The sequence below is a fragment of the Choloepus didactylus genome, chromosome 2, assembly GCF_015220235.1.
Source record: "Choloepus didactylus isolate mChoDid1 chromosome 2, mChoDid1.pri, whole genome shotgun sequence".
Lineage (NCBI taxonomy): Eukaryota > Metazoa > Chordata > Mammalia > Pilosa > Megalonychidae > Choloepus > Choloepus didactylus.
In genome coordinates, this window is record NC_051308.1 from 126,114,240 (window position 1) to 126,132,573 (window position 18,334).

The following is an 18,334-nucleotide window of genomic DNA, read 5'->3' on the forward strand; positions in this document are numbered from 1 at the left end:
TACACTAAAACCTAAAAAGGATTATCTATGTAGTGCATAAGGGTGCCCACCAGAGTGACCTCTCGACTCCATTTGAAATCTCTCAGCCACTGAAACTTTATTTTGTTTCATTTTGCATCCCCCTTTTAGTCAAGAAGATGTTCTCAATCCTGTGATGCCATGTCCAGGCTCATCCCCAGGAGTCATAACCCACATTGCCAGGGAGATTTACACCCCTGGGAGTCAGGTCCCACATAGCGGGGAGGGCAGTGAGTTCACCTGCCGAGTCAGCTTAGCTAGAAAGAGAGGGCCACATCTGAGCAACAAAGAGGTACTCAGGGGGAGGCTCTTAGGCACAATTACAAGTAGGCTTAGCCTCTCCTTTCATTGCATGGTATTTGTTTTAGCAGCCAGGAAACTAAAACAGTCTGTGTAGAAGCCTTTAATACTCCAGACAGAATGCGGCCAGCATCAGTAACCACTTTGACAAAAACAAGGCCAAATAATAGTCCAAGTAAGTTCCTTTGAACTGGGGACTCTAGTTGCCAAACCCAGGTCAAGAGAAAAAAAAATCCCATAGGCCATGAGGATCACCCTTGGAGAGCCAAATAGATTTTTCCTTAAGGGGATATATAGCCTGTCCCACTTTGACTGTTACATTAATCCAAGTACAACAAGATATAATAGCAATGGCACAGATGTCACCATGATAGCCAACAAGAAATCTGAGCAATGTGATTGTCCATCACTACTTGAGCCAGTGAGTTGACACCAATCTGTATTCCATCTAAGGGAGAGGTGCTAACATTAATAACTTCTGCCAGATTTAGTGACAGGTTTCTTACAGTCTTTTCTATTTGTATGATTCCCACTGATGAGAACACTGCTCTGATTGTTTGCATAAACAATGAGTCAGCAACTCCCCCAGGCAGTGTGCCTGAATAATCAAGAATGGCCTCATTTTGAAGCTCATGCCTGAGTTGGAATTTCCAGCCTTGATGATTTACAGAATTAGGGTCTCTGTACACAGTCTTTGAATGCTATTCCTAAAGTACATGAGGTATAGTCTGAGGCAAATGGGACCAGAATCCTGGTCACAAAGGAGATAGTATCCAGTAGGGGCACATGGAGATCCAGAAAAAAGGAGTCATTCATGACATAAATTGAGCCAAGTTCTTACAGTCACTGGGTTACATATCTGGATCACTGTTAGTCTCTTCCACGTGGCAAGTACTTGGCCCATAGCTCTACTCAGGTTGTTAAATTCAAATTTAGAATTACTTAGAGCCTGATCAATAGATTGTAATAAATGATTCTTTTGCTGGGAAAGAAGGACACTAGCAAAGTCAGTTGTGCATGTAGATGTAAGTGGAAAACACCTTTGGCTATAATTCCTTGTTGTCTGATTTGATGAAACCAGAATTGCCAAGAAGTTGTTATCATATGGGGGTCTGGTAATGGATAGCATATTCAGCATTCAGTAAGATTGAGGATAGTGGCAACTGTTTGAAATAATCTAAGAATGGCATTAGAATTAGTATGTTCTGACCTAACAATTATAATAAGGATGGAAAAAAAGAGAAAAGGGGCCATTATGGGTGGATGACATGAAAGGGTCTATAAGAAATGAGAAGAATGATTATAAGCAAGCAGATAAAAAGCAAAATAGGAATTAGGGGTCTTTATCTGATGTCTTGGGTCAGCTGTCTGTTTCCAAAGAGCATGTGCTCCTGGAGTATATTTGTGAATCCTTAGTTTGAGGTTTGTTATTGGAGTAGCCCTCCAATTGTAGAATTCTGAATTGCTCCGTTAGTAGTGAAATATGAAACCCAAGGATTGACTCCCTGGAGTTTCACTGCTATATTTTTTGTTAACAATACCTGATAAGGTCCTTTCCAATGAGGTTCAAGATCAGTTTCTCTCTCACTGATCTTCAGATAGATAAAATCTCCTGGTTGAAGAACATGAAGAGGCTTTTTAGGAAGATGTTCTGGGAAGACAGCCTTAACCTATTAGTTATCAGACAGGGTAGAGTACATAAGTCTGTTGCAATATTTTGCCATGTCTGCATGCCATAGGGCAGAGTCTAGTTTTGGAGGTGAAATCCCTAAATGCACAGCCTTCCAGTTACCAATTCATGAGGAGTTAATCTAAGTTTCCCTGAAGGAGTAGACCATATGACTGTAAGAGTACCTTTGGGCAAGGTAGCTCATGGGTTTCCAAAAGTTTTGCTAGTTTTAATTTAAGGATTCCATCGGGTCTTTCCGACTTTCAAGAAAATTGTGGGTGATAAAGACAGTGTAGCTTTTGAGTAAGGGGCAACACTTTACAAAGTTTCTCATAATGTTTTCTGTACAGAGTGTGCCTTGACCACTTGATCACTTGATATAAAAGTTGAGATGCCCCAGCTCAGAAACACAAAACCAAGAAGATTTTTAGCAACTATAGAGGCTGTAGCTCTCCAGCAAGGAAATGCTTCAATCCATCCTGAAAAGAGCCATACAATAACTAAAACATATTCAAAACCCACGGAAGGTGGAAGCTGGATAAAATCCATCTGAAGATGTTCAAAGGAACCCTTGAGGCTTTGGTTTTTGGCCATGTCCCATCTTTACAGTTTTTCCAGAATTATGGTGCTGACAAGTGACATATGACCCAAAAATGACCTCAGGTGTCTTTTTGAAGTTTCTCCAGGAATGTTTTAATACAGTAACCAATTTGTTTATTCCATGATGAGGAGATTAATAGATAAATTTAGTTAATATCCATTTGAAATCATTAGGTGCTAAACACTGGTATTTTGTAATGTCCTCTTTTACCCTCCAGGGATTTATTCTTTGCGAGTTAAGATAGGATCATAACCTGGGTTAAGGCAGTTTGTTTGGCATAATGATGTGCTAAAGCATTTCCTTTAGCTTCCATATTATCTCTTTTTATGTGGGCCTTTCCAGGTCAAACCAAACAGCTTTTGCCATCCAGGATTTAACATCTGAGGTTCCAGCCAACATGTGTTCAAGCTGACATAGGTCAGGTAACCCTGGATGGTATGTACCCAAAATAATTCTAAATTCTGTAAATATTTGTTGGTCTTGTTGGGGTTTAGGGAAATCTCTAATTGCAGCTCTTAATTCAGCATTGGTCTAGGATTTAAATTTTACAGTTGCTGGATACCTGGCTAACGGGAAGACTGGACTTTTAGAGGCAACTGGCATTTTAGGGTTTTTGGAGAATTGTTGAGGAAAGGTAGGGGCTTTGGACAAGAGGAAGAGGAGGGAGATGTTGAGGGACATGCAAAAGCAAAGAGATCAGAAGGATAAGAGGGAAGAGGAAGAGCTGGATATAGGGAAGAAACTGCAGGGCAAGAAGGGAAGGATTTACTAGGGAAATGAGTCTAGTCTGTTGTTGCTTAAGTTTGTCAGATTGCACATTAGCTTTGGCCAAAGAATCTTTCAGTGAAGAAATTGTTTATTCAGAATTTCGTCTGGAGGCCTCAGCATACTAATTTTAAAAGTCTGCTCACTGGGCCAGAAAAATCCTATTTTCTTTCTTTTCTGAGGCTCCTTTCAAACGAACAATTTTGTTCAACTCAAATGCTCCCCAAAGTGACCATTGAAGGCCCAAATCATTTTTGGTGAAGGAATGCCATTTTGAAAGATTGTTGCAAGAATTAGGATTGTAAAGAGAGTATATATAAGAAACAGGAGTTTTTCCTGGAGGGGGAGAGGATTTGAATGTCAATGACTCCGTGAGAACTGGAAACAGTTGGTCAAAATGCAATACTGTGCACCTATGTTTTGGGCCCCCAACCTGATGATTGGCCTCCTCTGAATGCAAACTCGACTATCTTTGTCCCCTGACAGACAGAAAACATTAAAGAACACTCTTTCTGAATCAAAGTCAAGCTCTCAGGCCAAAAATGGAGACAGAAGAACCATATCCAGTTTTATTGGTGACCCACAGCGAAGTTTGTCCAAGTGGTTGCAAACTCAACCAGTCTGCGAGGCTGGCTCAGACAGGCCTATAGAGCCCATGCCTGTGTTCCACCCTGTGATTCTCCTTCTTATGACAAACAATGCTTTTAGGCAGCACTACACAAAGCAGAAACACAAAAGGCAGCAAAAAGGGAAGAAAAGGAATGGCTTATACACCATGAATACAAAACAAATGAGAACCAATAACAAAACATGGGTCCCAAACTTAGAATAAATAGGCAATGAACTCAATGCAAAGAAAGCAGAGCTCAGACCCGTTGCAGACTTACCATGTTGGCACAGACTCGACAAGCCACGAGTAGCAAGGGACAAGGGCCCTCTGTGGGCACTACACCTGGTCAAAGGCTGGGGTCCATGATGTTGGACAACTTAGACTGGATCTCATTAAAACCTTCCTGATAATATTTATTGTGGAAATAAACAAAGAACACCCAAAAGAGAGCAAAGGCAATACATTCAGAGCTTGCTAAAGCAAGGGAATCAGCCACCATCACTTGTGTTTGGCAGACTCAAAAGCAGACAGAGGAGTAGGAAAACTTTATGGTAGAAAAAAGAGAAGGTCTCAGGTATGCCCTGGTTGGAGTCTGTTAGCCTGGGGAAGGCGGAGCCATGCTAACTAGAAGGGGGGTATTCTTTGTGATTGATTAGGGGAGAATATTCAGCTTTCTGTAGTTGGTCCTGAGTTGGAAGTGGGGGCAAAAATCAGGGAAGCTCTATTATCAATCAAGTCCTGTCTATTTTGGGTCAGTTGCTCCTGGGATGTTTGCTGTAGATAATGGCCAGCTTCCAAAGCTTGCAGGTAGTGGGCCAGACTTTCCTGGTCTGGTTACTGCTGATAGTTGATGATTTAGTTCCCTGGACTGCACAAGCAGAATACCAAGCAATGGCATGAGTTAAACAATGGGAATTTATTAGCTCATAGTTTTGAGGCTAAGAGCAAGTCCAAATCAATGTGTCATCAAGGTGATGTTTTCTTCCCAAAAACTGGTATTCTGAGACTGGCTGCTGATGATCCTTGGTCCTCGGCTTGTCACATGGTTCTTCAGGGTTCTCTTCAGGGTTCTGTGATTTCAGCTGCTGGTTGCTCTCTCCATGGCTTTTTCTCTTTATGTCTGCATTTGATTCCACTTATAAAGAACTCCAATAATAGGATTAAGACCCATCCTGATTGAGGTGGGCCATGCCTTAACTGAAGGAACCTCATTAAAAAGTCCTACTTAACAGTGGGTTCACACCCACAAGAGTGGATTAAGTTTAAGAACATGTTTTTTCTGGAGTGTACACAGCTCCAAACCACCACAGTGGGTCATAGTTTTCTGGTGATTGTCCATCAGTACATTCAGTCTCTGACATTGGCTTTTTATTTTATAATAATCCCCCCCTTCTTTCCTTTCATGCCTGTTGTGGACTGAATCAAGCCCCCCACAAAGATATGTTCCAGTCCAAACCCTTGGTTCTGTAGATGTGAACACATTTGTAATAGGGTCTTTGCAGCTGTTATTCATTAAGGTGAGGCCAAACTGAATCAGAATGGGCCTTAATCCAACATGACTGGAATCTATATGCAGAGGAAATTTGGACAGTAAGTAGGAGACAGGCAGGGAGAGAGATGGCCATGTGAAGGAGACAGAGATTCAATTATTGATTGCCAGCAAGCCACCACCAGGATGTCACAGACATCAGAGAAAGCATGATCCTATGATATCTTTATTTGGATTTCTAGCCTCCCAAACCATGAGATAATAAATATCTGTTTAAGCCAACCAGTCTATGATACTTTCTCACAGAAGCCCTGGCAAACTAAGATGATGCCTGTTCTAGTTTGCTAATGCTGCCAGAATGCAAAACACCAAAGATGGATTGGCTTTCATAAAGGGGGTTTATTTGGTTACACAGTTACAGTCTTAAGGCCACAAAGTGTCCAAGGTACCACATCAGCAATCGGGTGCTTTCAGTGGAGGATGGCCAATGGTGTCCAGAAAACCTGTGTTAGCTGAGAAGGCACGTGGCTGGCGTCTGCTCCAAAGTTCTGGTTTCAAAATGGCTTTCTCCCAGGACGTTCCTCTCTAGGCTGCAGTTCCTCAAAAAACGTCACTCTTAGTAGCACTTGGGATATTTGTCCTCTCTCAGCTTCTCTGGAGCAAGAGTCTGCTTTCAACGGCCGTCTTCAAACTGTCTCTCATCTGCAGCTCCTGTGCTTTCTTCAAAGTGTCTCTCTTGGCTGTAGCTCCTTTTCAAAGTGTTAACTCTCAGCTGCACTGAGTTTCCTCTGCCTGTCAGCTCATTTATATGGCTCCAATGTTCAAGGCCCACCCAATGGGAGGGCCAACACTCCATGGAAATTATCCAATTAGAGTCATCACCCACAGCTGGGTGGAGTGCATCTCCAAAGAAACACCCAAGAAATCTAATCAAAACTGATGACGTCTACCCGGCATCGTGGGACTGAGAGTATCTTCTTGACCAAAAGGGGGATGCAAAATGAGATGAAACAGTTTCAGTGGCTGAGAGATTTCAAATGGAGTCGAGAGGTCACTCTGGTGGACATTCTTATGCACTATATAGATAACACCTCTTAGGTTTTAATGTATTGGAATAGCTAGAAGTAAATACCTGAAACTACCAAACCCCAACCCAGCAGTCTGGACTCCTGAAGACAATTATATAATAATGTAGATTACAAGGGGTGACAGTGTGATTGTGAAGACCTTGTGGATCACACCCCCTTTATCTAGTGTATGGATGAGTGGAGGAATGGGGATAAAAACTAAAGGACAAATGGGGTGGGATGGGGGGGATGATTTGGGTGTTCTTTTTTCACTTATTTTTTATTCTTCTGGTTCTTTCTGATGTAAGGAAAATGTTCAGAGATAGACTGTGGTGATGAACACATAACTATGTTATCATACTGTGGACAGTGGATTGTATACCATGGATGATTGTATGGTGTGTGAATGTATTTCAATAAAACTGAATTTAATAAAAAAAAAAAAAAAAACTGATAACGTCTGCCTACGCAAGATTACTTCAAAGATAATGGCATTTGGGGGGACATAATACATTCAAACTGGCACAATGCCATTGTTTGATCTCTTTAAGATATATACCAGATCAGGTCATTTCCCTGACTAAAATTCTCCAACAACTTTCCCTTGCACTTAAAATAAAATCCAAAGTCCTTATGACTTTCCAAAGTCCTGCATGATCCAGGCCCTGCTCATTTCTCTGAAGGTGTCTCCCTCCACTCTCCCCTTTGCTCAACACAATCCAGCCCCAGTGGGCCTTCCTTGAACACACAGGCTTGTTCCCACCTGAGATTCTGCATTTGCTGTTCCCACTGCCTGAAATGCTTACCTTCCCCCACCATAAACACACACACACACACACACACACACACACACACACACATTGTGGCAGAACTGGCTTCTTGTCCTTCGGGTCACAGCTCAAATTATCACCTCCTCTGAGAGAGATGCCTTCCCTGATCATACATTCTAAATGAGCTCCTTTCCCCCAAGCCACTCTCTATCACATCATCCTGTTTTCATTACTTCATGGACCTTATTACTATCTGAAATTATCTTCCCTTTAATTTATTTGTTTACCTGTGTAACAGGATGTGAAAATAGATGTTTCCACTGAGACACCAAGGTGTGAAATTTCAAACCTAGAACCATATGAAAAATCTACAAAGGAACCGGTCAAGAGCCATTCCATGATTCTTGGATCCCTAAGCCAAGATACGTATATAAAAGGAGGTAAGAGAGGAAAGAAGGAGGTATTTATAAAGAATTTCTTTGGAAGGAGTCATTGCTGCCCTGTGAGAGCCAACTCTTTCCACCTAAGGGGAAGGGGTTGAGATGAGGGGTGCTCCCTCCTTCAAGCCTGGGGAGAGGGGCCTTTAGAGAACCACTTAAAGAGTGTACTATAGGGTCCCTCAATTAGGAGAGATGGGAAGAGGGGTGTTAGATATTGGACTTGTGCCTGATTCTCACAACTAAAGTGGTCGGCTTGGGATAACAGGACAGAGAGGATTGTATTGGGTTCAGCCTGCAATTCCAAAGCCTGTTGGGATGAGGGATGCTTGAGAGGGTTGTCTTGGTTGTGCTCTCAATGAGAGCACCTAGAGCATGAAGCAATTCCAGCAAAAAAGAAGCTGGCAGGGAAGGCCAGTTTCCTAAGGGCTAAGAAAGAATAGCAAATAACCCCTCACAATTAAGATGCAACCACCTGGTCCAAAGGAACAGCAGTGATCGGAATCTTCAAAGAAAGTCATCAACTTTAACCATCTGCCAGGCCCAAAGAACAGAAAAGCTCCCAGTCTGGTAAGAACTGTTCCATCCTCTTACCCCTCCCCTACAACTCTCACTCTTTAAAAGGAGCAAAATAAAGAGGGGTGAGGTGAGATAGAGAAAAGGATAAAACAAGAGAAAACAGAAGCTGTTTATATCCCTTTATCTGAAGTCAGAAATTATCAACTACAGGTCTTCACTCAGAGGTACTAATTCAACCTTGGAATGAAACTGAAGCATTAATAATTGCACCGGATGGAGTTTTTAAATTTGGGGCTGTTTTTACTGATATAGTGACCAAAGGATTGTCTATAACTAGGAGCAGGCAGAAAAATATGGGATCTGCCCACATTTCCATTGCAGTGGCAGGGAAAGAACACTTTAAATGAGCAGTAGAAGGCAAAAAGTTAAGTTTTGATCTACAAGTCATGTATTTAGCATGTCAGTTTTGTTTTCTGTATCCCCACACTGGCATGTAAACCTCAGGCTGTGGAGCGTGTCATCCTAGCACTGTTATCTCCAAAACCAAGAAAAGGGCCTAACACATAAATGGCACCCAAGACTGATCTATGGGTTCACCCTTAGTTTCCCCAAGTTGCAATTCTCCAAATAACTGAGCTTCTGCTCTGGAACACATACGTAGTTTCTAGGATAGCTGTACTAGGTAGGATAAGATAGCCGTCATGACAACAGCCCCATAATCTGAGTGGGTTAATACAATACAAGTTTCTTTTATGCTCATGAGAGGTCCAATGAGAATGTTACCAGGAAGTTCTCCTCCAGGCAATGACTCAGGAATCCAGGCTCCTTCTATCTTGTAATTTTGCTGTCTTTAACAGCCTCCAAGGTTGCTGCGGAAGGAGAAGGGAGTCTGGGAAGGCACAGCTGACAATTAATCTCCTCAGCCCAGAAAAACATACACATTTCCTTTTACATTATTTTGACCAGAGCTTGTCCTGTGGCCTCAGCTATAGGCAAGTGGATCGAGTATTTTGGGCCTTGGCCAGACAGTTGCATCCTAAAAACACCTCTACAATGTGAAAGGAGAGCTTGAATCTTTGCTGGCTATTTACCATTGCTGCCATAGCAGGTACTTGGGAAAGACTATCTAAAGGCTTGTCATGCTTGTGGCAGAATATAACCTGGACCTGAACTCCCAGGCAGATATCTGGACCTAGCTAAGACAACTCAACTCTCTGGTGCCAGATTTTACTTAATCCAGCTTTCCCTCAGGGTTCTCTATTACCTGTAGAAACCCAACTATTTCATTGGGGGTCTTGGAACTGCCCACCGCCTCTGTAAGGATGTCCACTCCTTGTCCTGCAGGGATGAACAGTCCATATCCACCCCTATCACTGGGTGTGCTAGTTTGGATGTATTATGCCCCCAAAATGCCATGTACTTTGATGCAGTCTTGTGGGGGCAGACATATTAGTGTTGATTAGGTTGGAATCTTTGGATTATGCTGTTTCCATGCAGTTGTGACCCATCCAACTGTGAGTAATATCTTTGATTAGATTATTTCCATGGAGGTGTGGCCCCGCCCATTCAGCATGGGTCTTGATTAGTTTATCCAAGCCCTATAAAAGCTCACAAGCAGAAGGACTGCAGAGCAGCTGCAGCTTAGAGAGACATTTTGGAGAATGCCATTTTGAAATGCAACCTAGGAGCAAGCAGACACCAGCCACATGCCTTCCCAGCTAACAGAGTTTTTCCAGACACCATTGGCGTTCTTCAGTGAAGGTACCCTACTGTTGATGCCATTTTTGGACATTTGCATGGCCATAAGACTGACTTTGTAACCAAATAAACCCCCTTTATAAAAGCCAATCCATTTTTGGTATTTTGCATAATGGCAGCATTAGCAAACCAGACCACTGAGTCAGCTGCCAAGCACTGATTCCACCTAATGAGGTCCCTCCCCTTTGATCCAGCTGGCTGTGAGTGAACACTAAAGCCTCCCAGAGCCTTGAAATTCCTCCTTCATTTTATAGATGAAGAACTGAGACCTGGAGCAAGTTGATAACTTGCTCAAGGTCATACAGCTCATCAATGGCACAACAGAGATCTGAGTCCAGAGCCCTGCCCACTCTTACCATCACACTACACTGTCTTCAACCCCCCACTAACTAGCCTTTTACAAGCTGTCATCTCCACTCAACCAAATCACCTGCTGTTTATTCAAACCAAGTTTTTTTTGTCCCTCATATGCTGAGAGCCTTTCCACATCTTCTGCCTTCAGCCTCACTGCCTTCACTTTGACTCCCAGGATATACCTTCCCCTGGAAGCCTTCTCCTACCTGCTAGTGTGGTATCTAACCCAACCTCCTTCTCTCTCTCTCTCTCTCTCTCTTTTTCTCTCCCCCTCCCATGGACACACTTGGAAGTTTTGTTTCATATGGAATGTCAGATTCAAAGGGGGACTTGAAGTCTGAATTTACTGCCTCCTTTCTCTTCCACACCAGCTCCACTTTATTGGATAAGGAAACTAAAGCTCTAAGGGGTGAAATCTCCCTGCCTGAGCTCACAGTATTGGTGGTTGTGGCAGTTTGAAGAAGCCCACTATTGCATGCACATCTCTTTGCACTTCTTCACACACCCTTGGCCTTACCTCTCCTTTTTATGTAGTGATCGGTTCTCTGTGGGATGAGACCATTTTCATGCCGTCAAAACTGAAGGCCATCCCCTCAGCACCCCTTGCTCCCCAACCAGGGCTTCTCTCTATATCTAGGGGAACCTGCAAGTACTGAGGAGTTAACCTTTGGCCAATTGGTGAAGAAATAAACTTCTGACCAAAGAGGGGTGGGGACTAATGGATACATGTTTCCCTTTTCTTTCTTCCCAGTAGGTAGTTCTGAGATTCACATCAAATGGCTTAGACAACCCCACACAATCAAGCGGCCAGTAACTATCCCACTTGATAACACATCTTTGAGTTAATGCCCTCTCCATCCCTGCTTCTCCCCCTCTGACCTCTCAGGCTCTCTGGTTCCCACTCTCCAGTGAAATCCTCACGTTTAAGCCTGTGTCTCAGGCTCTTTGTGGTAGGAGATGGTCACACACAGCCTGCTGCCTTTCACTGGGGCCCCACAAATAAACCCTGTGCTTGAACTGGATGTGTTATCCTGGCTCCTAGGACAGATGATAAATGTGGGCTGACTCCCTTCTCGGAAGTGTCTGGAGATAAAACTCATACCCTAGCAGATAAAGGCTTGCCAGCACTTTTACATTCCTTCCCCTTTGGCCCCGAGAATATGTAAACATTCACTTGGACATGGCTTAGCTAAAGGATGTATTTTTTGTGGCTCCTGTCCCCCCCCTCCACCTATTTCCTGCTGGGAAGGAGCAGGGCCCTTCATTTTGCAGCAGAAGGCAGGGGGTATGCACACACGTCCCTGCTTTGACCCCTGTTGGAGACCCGCTGGCCGTGGGAGACCCACGCCCACTATTGGAGCTGCCCTTGCTTCTGTGAGTAAACATTGTTCCATCCAGTGCCTGTGTGAGTCGTGCTTTTGCTGGTGACCCTGACATCTGCAAAACAGGAGTGGGTTGAGACCCAAGGACTGCTGTGCCTGGTGGCAGGCATTTGTAGCCTCTTTGCTGCCCTCCAAGCAGTGAGATTCCTTCCCTGGAGGTGGTAAAAGGTGTCTCTTTCCCTCAATACTCTCTTTCTGCTAAAGGATTTGCTGCCTGCTTCTGGCTGAGGGACTTTCTGGCTGTGTGGCCTTTTGGGTTTCTCACCTACAAGGAGAAGAGACGCTGGTTAGGTGTCTCTTCAGATTCAGCCAGAGGGGAGATCCGTGGGATGGCCTGGTCCCATGAGGGGGTGTTGGCCTCAATACTTCGCCGTTCTTCATGTCTGGTCCTCATCCTTGTCGGTTCAGAAACTTGAATCCCCAAATACAGATCACCCTCAGGGACTCTTCCCATACCCAAGCTTGCAGGTTGACAGTCTACTTAGTTACCATAAACAATATAACTCTCAGACTAGTCAGAGTGCTCGAATCCACCTAACCAGTGTCTCTTCTCCCTGTAGGTGAGAAACCCAAAAGGCCACACAGCCAGAAAGTCCCTCAGCCAGAAGCAGGCAGCGAATCCTTTAGCAGTTCCAGGGGATTTTCATCATCTTAGGACACACTCGCAGCTAAGGAGCTTGAGGACCTCTCAAGGCATCAGAAGTAGCTTCATCAAGGAGATCTTGGCGGTCAAGTCTGCCTGGCTGAGAACTGCTCTCCCACAACGCTGTTTACATGGGCACCTTCCATATTTGCCCCTATCACATTCTTATTTTTATGAGTCTATAACATTATTATTGTTTTTTGCTGGTATTATTATTGTGAAGAGGATAATATTTTGAAAAATTATTCATGTGCTTTTCTCTTTCTGCTTTTCAGAGTATTTTACTTTTCCTTAGTTGGCCCAAATACACATCTGCCTGGGGAGAGATTAAATTGTTACAGAAGAATACTAAAAGAGATAAAATAAAGAGTTAATATTTTGCTTTTGGCATTTAAAATGAGATTTCTCAGCCAGACACTAATCTTAAGACCCACTATTGTCTTGAGAGAGGTAGAATTTCCAAGTTGTTAAAATGACAGAGTAGGAGGCAGAATCTCTGGGCTGGAATCCAGATGCTGTCATTCACCAGCTGTGTGACCTTGGGAAAATTGCCAAATTTCTCTATGACTTGGTCTCCTTATCTGTAAAATGGGATTGATGATAGCTGCCAGAGAGGAATGCTATGGGAATTTAATGAGCTAATACACATAAAGCATGTTTCAACAAATATTTATTGAACACATACATGCCAAGGACTGTAACACTTAGAAGTAGTTAGAAAGTGTCTGCAACATATTAAGTATTCAATAAACATTTCAAATATTTTCAAAGTTCCTTTATCTATCTCCCCTCTTAGTGTGTCAAGAACCATGTCTGGAGAACCCAGCTCTTAAAGTACCAAGCCATGAAGCTCTCTCTGTGGTAGAAGAGGGTTATGACATAGAGAAAAGTGCTGAAAGACTTTCCTTTCAGTCCTGAGGGATTTAGGGGAAAGGAGGTAGAAAGAGAGGAAAGGAGGAAACTCCCCAACCCTTATGCTTCCCAGCCTCCCATCCCCACACACATACCATTGGAAACAGCTTCTGAAACACCTAGATAAATGAATAGCACTAAAGTTAGAGACCTCATGTAGCAAAGCATAGCTATGAAGCTCGTGCTGGTTTGGAACTGTTATGGACCCCAGAAGAGCCACGATTTTTTAACTGAATCTTGTTGGGTGGAAACTTTTGATTGATGTTTCCGTGGAGATATGACTCACCCAACTGTGGGTGAGATATTTTGATTAAATTATTTCCATGGAGGTGTGGCCCCACCCATTCAGGGTGGATCTTAATTGGTTCCCTGGAGTACTTGAGAGCTCAGGAGCTGACACAGACCCTGATGCTTGGAGATGCTTGGAAATGCAGATGGAAGGATGTTTCATCTCTTAGATGAAGCCCAGAGTTTGCCCCAGAGAAGCTAAGAGAGGACCCCCAGAGGCTTACAGAGAAACTTCCTAGGAGAAAGAAGCAAGGATGCACAGGAGCTGAGAGAGAGGAGTGAAGACAGAAGCCCAGAGACATTTTGGAGAAAGCCATTTTGAAACCAAAACCTGGGAGCAAGGACCAGCAGATCCAGCCATTTGCCTTCCCAGATAACAGAGGTGTTCTGGATGCCATCAGCTATTCTTTAGTGAAGATAACCTCTTGATGCCTTAGTTTGGACTCTAATGGCCTTAGAACTGTAAATTTGTAACCTAATAAATCCCCTTTATAAAAGCCAATCCATTTCTGGTATTTTGCATAACAGCAGCTCTAGCAAACCAGAACAAGGGCCCAGTAGCTCTGTCAGGCAGAATGACGGACTAATTTGCTTCCCTGAGGCCCCCTCAGTTCCAGAGCCTTCCTGGACGTCTACCGTAGAGAAGACCATGGGCAGACCACCAGGACTAGGGAGCCAGGTGGAGGACATGACAGAAACTCAGAGGATCTCCACCCAGCCAAGAACTCCAAAGGGTGGCTGAGTTAGCCAGGGAGCCCTGGCCAGGCTGAAAGAAATGAAATCACAAATCAGCAGTGCAAGCAGTGACCAGGACCAGGGACAAGAAATATAGTCCCAGAGACTCCAGGAACCAAGGACACCACACAATTTTGAGGGGGTATAGGGCATAGGAGCGAGTGGACAGAAGACTGAGAAATCTGGGAGATGAAGCATTTTTACACGGAGAGACTGGATTATACCTAAAGGTATTGTTTACATTGTTGCCTTGATTGAAATGAATCTAAACTTTTTTCCAGCTGCCTAGAGTCTTTATTTGAAAACAAAGATTTCAAATTCCTCCAGATGTCATAAATTTTATGACACTGATACAGTATTTATTGTTGTTATTATTTTAGTGGATGCTATCATCTGTGGAACCCCTCTTCTCCAGTGATTACCCTCCCCACACTCGGGGAAATGCAACAAATAAAACATCTTTCTATTAGGAGCCCCCCAGCACCACACACACACACCTCAACCCCTCCCCACCTCATGCATGTCCAGTGAGGACATCTGGCTCAAACTGGGTCAGTCAGAATCTCTGCCTCAGAATTTGGAGATTTTGATCTGAGAAAGATGAGGAGCTGTTAGTTGCTAAAATATGCTCATGGCTGGGTTCCAGAGCAGCGACTCCCAAAATACAATGGGACTTCCCTGGCATACCTCAAACTAACCCAAAATCCAAGTTCTTGCTTCTATCCTAATATGCAAATCACACGCTGTGCCACGTATATATAGTGAAGGACTGTTTTCTACTAACCTACTGAATGGGTCATTATGGGTTACTAATATTTAGGACTCACAAACTAAAATGATGGTTACAAGGGTGTACTGAGAACTCTAATTCGGGACACTGCTAAGAGGCTGTCTGCCGTGTCACGGTTGGCAAAAATGCAATGCTCTCACAGCACATGCACAGAGCCGGAATTCCTGCACTTTTGTGTAATGGCCCTTTATTGTCAGTACTTCCTCAGTGTTGTTTTGAATTGACTGTGTGTTTTGATAGCTTAATTATATTGATCATTAATTATAAATTACATTAATTATAAATTACTGTAAATTTTGGCTTCATGATTGTTTAGCTTTATAATTATCAGTTCAGTTTGTTATGATTGTTGTGTGTACTGATATTTTGGGCCTATAATTTTCCAATAATTTAGACTTAAAAACTATGCACTATAGTTCAAATAAGGATAATCCATGCCCCATACCTGAATATGTATAAATATTCCCCTTGCAATTTTATTAGTGCAGTGATAACTCGTGACACTGACATTTTTTATTCACTGGAAATCTGGAATCATTGAAGGTTTTGCAGTCTTTGCCCCTCCTCATTGGGTCACAGTGAAAAATTTGCAACTTCTACCCTAGAGGAAGGGCCCACAAATATCCACAAATAAGTCCCTAGAGCTACCCTGATTCCTACCCGCTCAGACAGTTCATAAGTCAACCACTTTTTTTATTCCACAAATATATACAGTAAGTTCTGCTTTGACTTAAACCAGATTGAGTTGGTTTCGGTTACTTGTACCGAAGTCTTTATGTTTTAGGTAGGGACACAAATATTAATGTTTTCACAGTCTTTCCTCCTCCTTCTTCTTTCCAAGGTAAATTCTAATTCTCCTACTCCTTATTTTTTGGATTAGGGTATGGATGGAATTGAGAAGGTAAAAGTTAATCAGATTTGTATCACAAAGAGCACGGCACTGGGCAGAAAAAGAGATAGAAGGTAAGAGGGGTGAGTGAGTGTGAGATAAAGAGGAAGAACGAATGAGCCATGTGGGCCAGAGGATTTAGGAAAAAGAGTGAGGAGAGCTTTGGGAAGGACTGGACCTCTGGGTGGTGAACACCATCCAGCTGGGGTGCTGTGCTCGCTTGGAGGTCATCCCTGTCCAATCGGTGTGCAGCTGCCATGCCAGAGGGATGAGAAGGCCCCACTCTAAGCTGTCCTTCTCCTGCTGGGTACACAAGTGGAAATCCCTACTGATGGCCTGGGAGCCTTGTACTGTGCTATGACCGCTGACCTAATGCTTAATATTTGCTCAGGGCTGTAGCATTTTCAAAGCACTGTGATATTTACTGTTGATCCTTACACCCATCCCAAGAGACAGGCAGGACTCTCCATTTTATGCATGTGAAAACCAAGTTCAGAGAGATTCAGTAACTGCCCTGGGCAGTTGAGAAATGACTGAATCCAAGTCTTCTGACTCCATATCCTGTGCTCCCCTCAGCCACACCTCTGTCTTCTGTTTTCCCAACAGTATACTGTGTGGATGAACTTGACATAGCTTCCTCCATGAACTGGTCATTATTCGACTTACCATCATACACAAGTGCAGTTAAAAATTTTCACTAAAGATCTTTTTTTTCTAAACCTTTTTTACTAGCTTCTGCCTCATGAAGTTCCTCATCCCCAAAGACAAGTTCCCAGGGGCCCTGGCAAAGACTCCAGCTGCCCAATCCACTTCTTCAGCCTTGCCTGCACCTTCAGTCTTCCTGGAAGAGATCTACTCAGAAGCCCGGTTCCCAGATATTCACTTGAGTGTGTCCAGGATTCCAAGCACCTGCACAAAACATTCTTTGTCACCCATAGCACAGGTGAGATAGAAGGTCTGTTTCCCACTGTATGCTGGATTCTCATGAACACTTCCTGGGGCCATCCCCTGGTTTCCATCAGGGGGATCACATCAGCCACAGGGTAGTGTGTATCTTGCTGCCAGCCCCAGGAGGTCCAGTGGACCAGCTCATCGATGTACAGGATCCCCACCAGCCTCTAGAAGAAACAGCTCATCCAGCACAGCATGGCCAGAGTGAAGCCAGCTATCCCAGCCACAAGGCACAGGAAGTCGAGAGTCATGAGGCCCTGGCAGCACTAGTAGAAGCCCAGGGGCAGGTGCACACCATCAGGTCATCTGTGTCACTTTCACCCGGGACATATCCCTGAAGGCTCCAATGGCATCAAACCAGTAGACTGTCAGAATTCTCTTTTTCTGTGTCTGGCGGTTTCTCCTTTGAGGGGGGAGACCTGGGCCCCTTGTACCTCCTGGGATTCTGCTCACTGCAGCACCACAGCCCACGGAGAGGCCTTGTCCATGCCGCCGTTCCCCGCAATCAGGGTGCAGCTTAGGGGAGGGCAGACACGCCCTGCTGCCTACTGCCCGACTTACTTCTCTTTTTGATAATTCAAATGAAGAATGTATTCAGAAACCACCCCAAAGTGGCCAGATACATTCAGGTTTGAACTGACCACTCCTCCTGAGAGTACACAGATTTTTTTCTAAAATGGGTGCAATGCAACTAATTAGCATCTGATTCTAATTATTAGATTACTCCCCACTAAATTATGGTCACATTTTACTCCTACTTCTGTAAGATTCCTCCTAAAATATCTTGACTGGAATTTTCAGTGCTCCCCAATTTTTCAACCCCACATTACAGAAAATCTTAGTTTATTCCCACAGACATAAGTCACATTCATTGAAAGCTGTTTTATTAGTCTATTTTTTGAGAACAACATTAATTCCAAATTCTTAGAATTCCTCAATCCTTCTGAGACTAGACCATGTTTTCTTTTTATTATTATTATTATTATTATTATTATTAGAGAAATTGTAGATTTACAGAAAAGTCATGCATAAAATACAGAGTTCCCATATCCTACCCTATTAACACCTTGCATCAGTGTGGTAAACTTGTCACAAATCATGAAAGAACATTTTTATAATTGTACTATTACTATAGTCCATCATCTACAATAGGGTTCAGTGTTTGTGTTGTACAGTCCCATGATTTTTTTCTAATTTTTATTCTAGCAAAATATATACAACCTAAAATTTCCCCTTTTAGCCACATTCACATGTATCATTCAGTACTGTTAATTACGTTTACAATGTTGCGCTCCTATTTTCTGATTCCTAGCCTGGCTCTTTCCACTACCCACAGGATCTCCCTAAATTTCTGCTGATCACCCATTTATCTATTTGAACCATCCAG

At 43.3% G+C, this 18,334-nt stretch overlaps 1 pseudogene; it reads right to left on the reverse strand.

Moving 5' to 3' along the window:
• Window positions 1-16,875: 16,875 nt before the first annotated feature.
• Window positions 16,876-17,452, reverse strand: LOC119513237 (annotated as a pseudogene).
• Window positions 17,453-18,334: the final 882 nt, after the last annotated feature.